The sequence below is a fragment of the Aedes albopictus genome, chromosome 1 (genome assembly GCF_035046485.1).
Source record: "Aedes albopictus strain Foshan chromosome 1, AalbF5, whole genome shotgun sequence".
NCBI lineage: Eukaryota > Metazoa > Arthropoda > Insecta > Diptera > Culicidae > Aedes > Aedes albopictus.
The window spans coordinates 220441263-220451364 of record NC_085136.1 but is presented as its reverse complement, the minus strand read 5'-3'; the positions used below and the strand labels follow the sequence as shown (position 1 = coordinate 220451364).

At 40.5% G+C, this 10102-nt stretch overlaps 1 pseudogene; it reads right to left on the bottom strand.

The window, feature by feature from the left end:
- Window positions 1-316: 316 nt before the first annotated feature.
- On the bottom strand, window positions 317-3632 carry LOC115263054 (uncharacterized; annotated as a pseudogene).
- Between the last annotated feature and the right edge of the window lie 6470 nt (window positions 3633-10102).

Below are 10102 nucleotides of genomic sequence, written 5' to 3'. Positions count from 1 at the left end.
ACATAACACGGATAGTAAATATAAATGAGTTAAAAAAAATCAAAATCCATACTAAATGATTTATGGTTTGGGCTTAAAAAACAAAATTAAATGAAAATGAATTAAAACGATCCACGTTTAAAAAAGCAGTTATGTTCTAACCGAGTAAATCTAAGAATTTCTGTAAGTTAGTAATCTTAGTAACATTGGAATTCTGCGGAGTGTTCCGATTTGAGAAAAAATAACAGACTCGGCTCAAATGTAACAACGTAACAGAACAATCAACGAACTTCAATAGTTTCTTTCTCATTCAAAACTATTTTCTGGAACGATCTCATCAATCAGATCGCTGTTCAGTTTGATCAACAGAATATTTTCCAATGCTTCATCGGTTATCTTGGTCCTTCGTTCCGTGAGTGTAAGCGCCATTCCACTGAAGCATCGTTCAACGTTAATTTGGTTGGATGGCACAGACTGGAATACCAACGCTAACTTTGAAAGCTCAGGATGTGTCTTTTGACGGTTTTTCCAATACTCGAATACGTCAAAAGAAAAGCTCTGGTGTGCCTCCAGGTCCAGAGCATTCAGTTGTTGATTTAATAATTTTGTTTGTTGATCCTTGGTAGGTGGAAGCCCTCCGAACAAGTTGGTGAGGAATGCGTCAAATTGGTTGGTTTGTCTCGGCTGCTGAGCGGCTCCTTGTCCTTCATTCGAAATCTCTGGGTCGAGTTGTTTTATTCTCTCCCATGTAGCAAGCATATAGGACTGTAGCGAAATGTATGAAGTTGAGATTATATTAAAACTAATTTTATTGATGTATTCAACAATCTTACCCGCGTTTGTTCTTTCTCCTCCGGCAAGAGCGTCTTTGCGTTTAAATAGTTGAACCGAGGATCTACCAGTAACGATGCTTTGAACGCCATATTGCTTTTAAGGGGTTCCAGTCGTTGGGTTAGGGCCGTTACCAAAGTTTTCGCTATGCTATTGTCCTGGAGCAAACCAACCTGCATAACAGCGTTTAACCAGTGAACATAAAAATCGCTCAGCGAAACATGTTTTGCCTGCATTTTGTTTGTGCATACAAAAACTGGCTCAAAAGCCGAAACATACTCGTTGATGTAATTCCAATGGTTTGTAAGATCTGCAAATAATATGAAGAGATACCGCAAATAATTAAGTTATTGCCATTTGGATTACTAGTTTATTTTTTAATTTCAGTTAAAAAGACAAAAAGACGTAAAACTTTGAACGTTTTGGCTCGCATAAACTGGGCGACGTACGTTGGCCCGAGTGAATATTCTAGTTTAAAACTAGTATTTGTCGTCATCCCTATATTTTATTTAAAATAGGAAATGTGTAAACATACAGTTAGAATGTGTTATACACGGTGCCATCGTAATTTTCTGTTGTCTTTCAACAAATTGGAACAACAAAATTATCTTTCAACAAATCCTGTTGAATTTTGAAAAGTACACTGTTAGCTTGCGTTATGGCGTCACTAGGGAACGTTCCATTAAGGAACGTGCCGCTATAAACATGCCTCCCATAGTGTATAACGTATTCCGACTTTATAGCCATACTCTCCATGATGTTTATTTTATTTAAGACTTACCCAGCTCTGGATATTGCCTTCCGATGTCTTTGTAGAATTCTTCGTGTTGCTTGAAGTAGTTCAACATCTTGTAAACTCCATTCCATCGAGTTCTTGAGTACAAGGGTGGGACCGACACTTTGTTATAATCAAACATCGCCTTGTATGCTATTTTTCTAGTGCTTTTTGCGATTGTTGTAATCTCCTTGATGTTAGCATCCGTGGCCTTCACAACGTCAGTTACCGCCAACTGCATTGTGTGGACGGCGCACCTCACAAGGCTAACTGACTTTTGTAGCTCTTCCATGAGGTCTTCGATTAATCTTTCCCCAGCCTCATCAACATCTTCAGCTACGTCATCATATGACTCAAGCGACGGATGTTCCACTACATATTGTTTTTGCAGTTGTTTAACTGCCGCCACCATATTGGCACCATTATCACAAGTTACCGCCAGCAGCTGCTTAATGGTGACTCCGTAAGATTGAAGAAGTTCCAAGATTTTTTCTTTCAAAAACTTGGCCGTTTGTCGTTGCTTAACCTCGATCATACCTGTTGAAATAAATATCATAAATAGGTAACGATAATTAGCTGCTGTAAAATTTGCATTAATAAAGTAACCAATAAGCCGATTCATGGCCCCTATAGCCTATAGCTGATTAACGTGGGTAATCAGTATGACCATGCTAAGGGTAATGGGTTCGGTTCCCGGTTGGTCCAGGAACATTTCCTAAAGGAAATTTCCTTGATATCCTTGGCCATAGAGTATGTTCGTGCCTGCCACATGATAAATATACAGATTTAAAATGGTCATTGACAGACGAAGCCCACAGTTAATAACTATGGAAGTGCTCAGAGAGAACACTATAAGCTGAGAAGCAGGCTTTGTTTGAGTGAGGACGTCACGCCAATAAGAAGAAGAAGAAGAATAAGCTGGCGTTAAATTGTTTTAGCGATTGGTAATATTCATATTGATTTCAAAACTGTTCTTACAATAACATTACTGTTAAGGGAATATTCATATATTACGTCCATCGTTTTTCGGGATTTCTAGACTTCCCTTCCTCTTCTGTCATGCTACACTGTCACCATAGACTTATTTCAAGACCTCGATGTACCAAAGTAAACCATTAAATTTTCTGTGTCCAGTCCGGTACCCAATAATATTCATTATCGTGTATTTTTTTCCGTGTAAATTACCTTTTGTGTAAATTATGTTTAGCATGTTACACACATCTGACAGTAAAGGACTAAAAATAAATTGCGTAACGGGTACCGAGGAACCTGCGAACTAAGACTGCGGAAAAAATCGCGACCATGACGCCGCGCTGCTGTCACTCTTGCCTCTTCTTCCCCCCAAACGTTGGACGTAATTTGTGAACGTTCCCTTAAATTTCAGGTACGAGATTGCCATGTCAAAACTATGCAAAATACACGCGCACGAGCTGATTTAAAATCTGTTAATAACTTACCTAATAAAAATGTATTATGCACTGCTGATAGGGTGAATGATTGTATCATTCCCTGTATGATCAACATTACAACATTGTTAAGCACGTTGTATCATATTTTTCTATTAGGGTTGCACACTCGAAGATTGCCATGAAATTTGACCAATTTTGCATAACCCTCACACATTTCTGTTATATGAATTTTAAACGTGTGTACGGTGAATCGTTTTTGCTATGTTCTTTTTGCCTTTCTCGTACACTAAGTGTACTGGAAAGGCTATATGTTCACTCCAAAAATGACTTTTTGATAGGAGGCCCGGAAATTCGAGTCACATATACCAATCAACTCGGCTCGACGAATTGAGGTGATGTCTGTGTGTGTGTATGTGTGTGTGTATGTGTGTGTGTATGTGTACAAACAAACTCACGTCACTTTTCGGCAGTAAATCTCAACCGATTTAATGACCGACGGTTCATTCGACGCGGAATCTGGTCCCATTGTTTGCTATTGAAAATGGTTCGGATCGGTCCAGCCGTTCCGGAATTATGGCCATTTAGGCGTTCCGGATCGGTACCCCAGGAAGGGGCTAGCTATGGAAATGCAACAAACCCACGCATGCGACACAGCAAACCACGGCATTTTCAATAATATGATGAACGGTAAGCAAGAAAATATTCTTGGACCATATCTGTACCGGTAATGTTCCGGAACTGGTTCCGAAGGTCCCACCAGAAGTGGCCAAATATAAAAGTGAACCAAACCCATGCATGCGACTCATCAAATCGCAGCTTTTTCAATAACCTGATGAACGGTTAACAGGAAAATAGTCTCAGATCATATCTGAACCGGTAGTGTTCCTGAACCGGTTCCGGGCGTCCCTCCGGAAGTGGACAAATATAAAAATGAAACAAATCCATGCAAGCGACACGTCAAATCGCGCCCTTTGTGATAACCTGATGAACGGTTAGCAAGAAAATGGTCTCAGTTCACATGACAAACTACCGGTGTTTCAAAATCGGTTCCGGAGGTCCCGCCGGAAGTGGCCTAATATAACAGTGAAGCAAACCCAGGCATGCGACACATCAAGTCGCGGCTTTTTCAATGACTTGATGAATGATAAGCAAGAAAATAGTCTCAGACAACCTAAGATTCTACCGGAAGTGTTCCGGAACCGGTTCCGTATGTCCCGCCAGATGTGGCCAAATATAAAAGTGAACCGAACCCATGCATGCGACACTTCAAATCGCGGCTCCTTAGGCGACCTGATGAATGGTTAGTAAAAATAGTTTTAGACCATATTTGAGACAACCGGTGGTGTTCCGGAACCGGTTCCGGGTTCCTTCCGGAAATGGCCAAATTTTTTTTTGTCTTTATTAACGAGATTTTTAACTCGAAGCTAGTTCATCTCGGGACCCTTCCCTTCCGAAGGAAGAACCTATGTTTTGTGAATATGTCGGGATTGGGATTCGATCCCAGGCCCTTGGCATGATAGTCTTGTGTTCTAACCATCAAACCAGGCCCGCTCCACCGCCAAGTATTTAAGTGAACCAAACACATGCATGCGACACATCAAATCGCGGCTCCTTAGGTAACCTGATGAACGGTTAGCAAGAAAATAGTTTCAGACCATATTTGGAACAACCGATGGTGTTCCGAAACCGGTTCCGAGTGTTCCGCTGGAAGTGGCCAAATATAAAAGCGAACCAACCCCATGCAAGCGACACGTCAAATCGCGGATTTTCTGATAACCTGATGAACGATAAGCAAGAAAATAGTCTCAGACCACATAAGAAACTACCGGTAGTATTCCAAAACTAGCGTTGGGTGCTTTGTTGGAATTCAAAAGAGAGAAAATTAAAGCAAGCGATAGATATCTTGACAAAACTAAGACGATATCATCCAATCACACCATTTCAGATTCCTGAGGTGTAATAATGCAGAAGGATGGGTCAACGTTGTATGGGAAAATTAAAATTTAATCGTAATAACTCCGAACAAACTTTTTCAATTCTCTTTCGCGTGTAAAATGACTGCGTAAAATTTTTGTGCGACTGGTTGCTCCCTCACGCACTGTACACAGCAAATAATTTTGTAATATCCAGGCGCGTAATTTCTGGCGACGTATCCAATTCCGAACGTAATTTCATTCTGTTGCATCTTTTTCCAACAATTATCACACGCACCATGTACACCGTAATTGGCACCGGAAAGTGTCAACAAACCCATTCCAACAGATACCTAGAAGCAGTATCACATTTATCATCCATTCTCTAACTCGGTGGAATAGCCAAGAGGCAAGGGATATGCCTCACAATCAACGGATCAGTGTTTGAATCCATGCCAATATTTTACTTATATATCTATCATCTATATATCATCTATCGTTCCAGTTCTGGCGATTACTAGACTCTCTGTCAAGATGCGGCGGCTAATTTGCTGCGTGGAAGGGATGTAATTTGTACATCACTTTTACGACGCGACTGATGTGCAGTGGAAATGATGTGATATCAAGAATTTTTTTGCTGTGTAATGTGGTTGAAAGTTGAATGGGATTCAGTATGAAAAATTTCAGTTACTTTCATGTTTTTGTCAAATTTTACATGCATCTTGAAGCCAATGATAATAAAATATAGCGTGTGTAGAAGTGTGTAGAAAATACTTTGACGAAAATCGTTTAGGTATTTGTGAAAAAGTTGTATCGTCTTGGTGTTGGTTGGCCTCCAGTGATAGTGCAGGCGGTCAAGCTGTCAACTAAGAGGTCTGATATTTTTCAACTCTGCCTATACGTTGAACATAACGTCGGAATATGTGCCATCAATAAGTTTAAAGTCAATTCAATGATGGCTCTGATAAAATTCTAAGAAAGTATTCTCATGATGCAGGAACATTTCAGCTCACGTCAACGGAAACGTCATGAGTACATATTCAACGAGAAAGGCACTATCACCACTAGGTGGATCAATCCGGGTTTTTTTCTCTTATGATGGATGGCACAGGCCTGTTTGGTCCATATTTTGCTATGTTCTTTGAAAAATTTGTTCAAATTTCATTTACCGTATGCACGAGTTCACTAATCTGACGTTTGAGCGGATCCGTATTTACGAAAAATGAACTCCCTTCCATGGCCGCTTACACGGAGAAACTGAAAAACTCAAAATTAGGTACTTTTAAACTCAATTTTGAGTTCTTTTTCATCTCCCTTTTCATGCGCTCTTTCTGTTGTTGTCAGAGAGTGAAGAGAGAAACAGCCCAACTTTTGCAGTTCCGTGCGTCAAGCCAAAACTGAGTTTCTAGCACAGTACTCAAATTTGAGTGAATACAACCTAGTCAAATTTTCGGTTGGGTGGAAAAAACTTAAAATTATGTATTTTTTTCACATGGAAGCAAGCGGGAACAACCCAACAAAAACATCGATTCCATCAACTCAAAATTGGCTTGACGCACGCAACCCCGAAGTTGGGTGCAAAGAACTCACTTTTGGGTAGTTTCGTCTCTCCGTGTAGATAACACGGCTCAGCATAAAAGTCAAACGACTAATATAAATTAGTCTATTTATCCCTGTGCAAATGAGCTGATTTTCCTGCGATGTTTTTATTTGTTTTGAAATAATAAGCTATTACAGTGCAGTTTGTTGATTTCAATTCCTGAATGTGATTTTTATTTGTTCAAGTTTTCGAAAAATGGAAGTTTTCGTTTTATTGCAAAGCAACAGAAAAAAGCGGCTCTGATACAAGTATTTCACTCCAGTTGTATGAAGCTGCCGTTTACACACAATCGTCAGGAGGTTGCTGTGTAGCTGTAACGTTTTGTGAAAATGGATCAATGCACGAGCTTACTCCCTTGGTGTCGTATATTATTTAATGAGTTTATTCCTGGATAAGAAAACATACACAAGCCCAAGTAAGTAGCTAGATTTCATTCCTGTTGCACTCAAGACTCGGGACCAACCTGAAACCAAGTTTCAGACAATATGACCGTTAAAACCCCACAGAACGAAGAGGGCCAAACTGGCGAAAATTCCAAAGTAACCCTGTATTCAGAGTATAAGTTACTGAATTACAAAAGTGCTGATATTTTTTGTGATATACGTTTTTGTTTTATCTATTGAGCGATCAGCTGTTGCAAATCGTATCATGGTATCACACCAATACATTGAACAGCCTAGTGGTCTTAATATCACGGTTTAAGCTCTCAAGAAAATCATTCCAAAAGTATATTTGGGGGTCTCTGTTTGGCACTTTACGCTATAACTCAGTCAATTTACTACCAATGGTTTTCTACACAGTGAGCAACGTACAGTAGCTAGATATTTACAAGAATGCATGTCAATTGGTATGAATTTGACAGTCATAGTGGAAAGTGCCCTAAATTGGTCCCCCTGTCCAACTGGTCCCAGAACCTACCACCATTTGATATTGAATCAATAAAACGAATTTTTTTACATCTTCTTCTTCTTCTTCTTCTTGGCGTGACGTCCTCACTGGGACAAAACCTGCTCCTCAGCATATTGTTCTATGAGCACTTCCACAGTTATTAACTAAAATCTTCCTCTGCCAATGTGTATATCGTGTAGCAGGCACGAACATACTCTATGCCCAGAGAAGTCAGCATGCTGAATACCCAGGCTTTTACAGTTGTGGTTATAGAGGTCCTGAAATTTCTTCCATGCGAAACTCTATTTTTTTTAAACGCATGAATTGACTGTATTTAGGTATATATTATTCAAGTAAAACGTTTTCAATGGCTGACTGAAACAGATCGAAAACTTGTCTTACCTTAATGTGTAAATAAATCAAACAAAAGCTTACCTTAATGTGAATAAATTGAACCTTTTTGGTGATCAACATTGATTTTGAATATTTCATAAGAAAGGAGAGATATAAACGTTTTATGCAAAAATGCAATTTAAAAATTATTAAACATTGAAGGTGAATATAGAACGAAGCCACACCTTGAATTTTCGAAAGCACAAATCTGAGGAACCAAACATCGCACCGAGCTGAAAAGTTGATCGATTGGTCACCCGCTGGTGGTCACCAATCGAGCAACTTTTCAGCTTAGTGCGATACTTGGTTCTTCAGATTTGTGCTTTTGAAAATTCAAGGTGTGGCTTCGTTCTACATTCACCTTAAGATCACAAATACTTTGAGAAAATAATCCATCTGGCAACTCAGTTTGGCGTGTTCTTCACAAAAAGAGTGGACAGTTTTTGGTTTAAATTTTAAATGATTGATAATGATTGTTTCAGCTACAATCAAGTACAAATTCGGTTAAATCTGTATTTTTATAAACACACCATCATAAATTGCCGCTCTTTACAATTGGAATATATTTTGTTTTTGACTACTGTTCCATCGGTTTCATTAGATGTTTCTTAAAAAATTGTTTCCATTTAACTTACCGAGTACCCGGATCACTACTTTATCTCCATCATAGTAATTGGCGTTGATTCCTAAAATGTGCCTTCCTTGCCGAGAAGCGGAGTCGATCTGGACCGATACCAGCTTCCCAACCATCTCGTCCCGCAACTTTTGTTTCAGCGTGGCTGCGGTTCTTCCAACGTGTTCAGTTGTATTCTTACGGTTTATGGTTATACCCAGGGCGTGGCATATGGGATCAAAGACCATTTTAAAGCCCTCCCATTCCACAGCTTGCAACGGCAGACTGTGAAGGGTTACCAGCTTCAATATCGACATCCAAACTGTATATTTGTCAATCGGCACAGATATTCGATGGACCCGGCGTTTTTTCGCCGGTGGGACGTCTGTGTCACCGTTTTTGAACAATCCCCTCTCTTTCGCCAGCTGGGAATGTTCGACGCGCAGATGCCGGATAAAGTTACCGGCATCATATCGCGCTTGGTGTTGCTTGTATTTACAGGTTGTTGTGGTTTCAATGCTGCATATGTAGTACTCTCCTTCTGCAGCTATGCACATTTTCGCCACATCTCTGAAAAACTTCTTTTTTTGAGGCGCCACTTCCGACGCGGCTTCGATCCTTGCTACTGCTTCGGTTTCGTTCGCTGTTGCCAAAGCAGATGTTGAGGTAGCTGGTGGCGGTGATGACAGTTCCGGTGATGATGTTATTCTCGCCGCTGCTGCGGCTGCAATAACATCTGAAGCAACACGGGAAGCAATTTTGGACATGCCGGCCAGCGCAGATGCAGGAGATGAAGTTGAAGTAATTATCAGGGCAGCCGACGTCGATGGTGTTTGTTCCAGCGTAATTTCTGTTGTTGGTTCATCTTCGCACTGAATCGATCCGACCATCGGAGTTATTTCTGGCGGTGAAGCTGGCGGCGACGTTTCCGGCTCCGGCGATACCACTCCTGTGTCAATCGTTTCCGGTGACAACGACGTGGAGGCCGCGACCACTTCTTTAATACCTTCCATGGTGATACACGCAATTACTTCTAAAAACTTGCAAACGCACGACGATACTTTTTCACGCTCAATAACAAAATATCAACAAGTATCAACTTCAATGCATCCGTAAAAGTCTCAGAAGCAATGAATGAGAAAATAGTACAAAGAAGAAACGGTGATGAGCTGTACTAGAATGGTGAAAAGCTACCCTGATGAGCTTTTTAACTGTCAATGATTCTGCAAAGCTGTAACAGGTGCGTTACTTGAATATTTGGAAACAGGAATGAAAGAGAGGAACGCAGAATGTTTTATGTGGCATCACAGTCTCGCAGCAGAAAAATGCTTGCAGTGTCAATATCAACTGTTTTGGAAGCTTAAAAAACTACCTGCAAAAATGTCGTGACATTTTTTTTCTTGAAATTTTATTTTTCATTTTCTTTTTACAGTCAGTGCAGAAAACGTTAAAATTTCGCCGAAAAATGTAGCTTGATAGTACTTTTCTCATCACTGGCTGTGCAGTTTGCTCCGTTTGCGTTTTCATTTAGTGTTCTTTGGCAAGCCGAGCGCGGTGGTCGGTCGGTGCGTCTTCGTGCGCGGCAGCTCGAGTGGAGTCGTTTACCGGATCAGAGACGGAGGAGCACAGCTCGGTTTGCATTTTCGCTCAGCATTCTCTTCTCACAGTACATTCTCACGCTGTCGACCGCGGTAGACCGTA